At 38.7% G+C, this 411-nt stretch overlaps 1 protein-coding gene across 1 annotated transcript in view; it reads left to right on the top strand.

Annotated features, from left to right (window-relative positions):
- Positions 1-104: 104 nt before the first annotated feature.
- Positions 105-411, top strand: part of LOC119594636 (fatty acid hydroxylase domain-containing protein 2-like) — an 8,593-nt gene continuing 8,286 nt past the window's right edge. The window contains exon 1 of the mRNA XM_037943686.1: positions 105-209. The gene's annotated coding sequence lies outside the window, so the exon portion shown is untranslated. The remainder of the gene's footprint in view (positions 210-411) is intronic.

Here is a 411-nt window from a genome sequence, read left to right as displayed (position 1 = left end):
GTGGGAGAAACTCAACATTTCACAGGAAATATCAATTTCAACATCAATTATTAAGCTCTTCACATCTTAAATAAGCCACAGTGACACAATGCTGAAAGTAAGCATCAAAAGCACGCAAAGGCAACCACACGTGCGTATCAAGGCCACAACACTACCGCTTAGTGACAGTGTTGCGCCGTCCACTGCAAAGGAAAGATTGCATGCGTGCGGTAAGTAGTTGATTTATATTGAACAAAACTAAAGAAATGCATGTGTTCAAAACTGAAGATTCTCATGCTGAACATAAGTAATGCTGATTTAAGACACATACTTATTAATAGTTGTCCATTTTCAAAGGCGAAGATAGAGAAAAGCAAATGCAAAGTTTCCCCACCCTGAAAGGAAATTTTAGAGTGTGCGACATAAAACCCT

The sequence above is a fragment of the Penaeus monodon genome, chromosome 34 (genome assembly GCF_015228065.2).
Source record: "Penaeus monodon isolate SGIC_2016 chromosome 34, NSTDA_Pmon_1, whole genome shotgun sequence".
Classification (NCBI taxonomy): Eukaryota; Metazoa; Arthropoda; class Malacostraca; order Decapoda; family Penaeidae; genus Penaeus; species Penaeus monodon.
The sequence above is the reverse complement of the archived record's forward strand: the minus strand, read 5'-3'. Positions and strand labels throughout refer to the sequence as shown.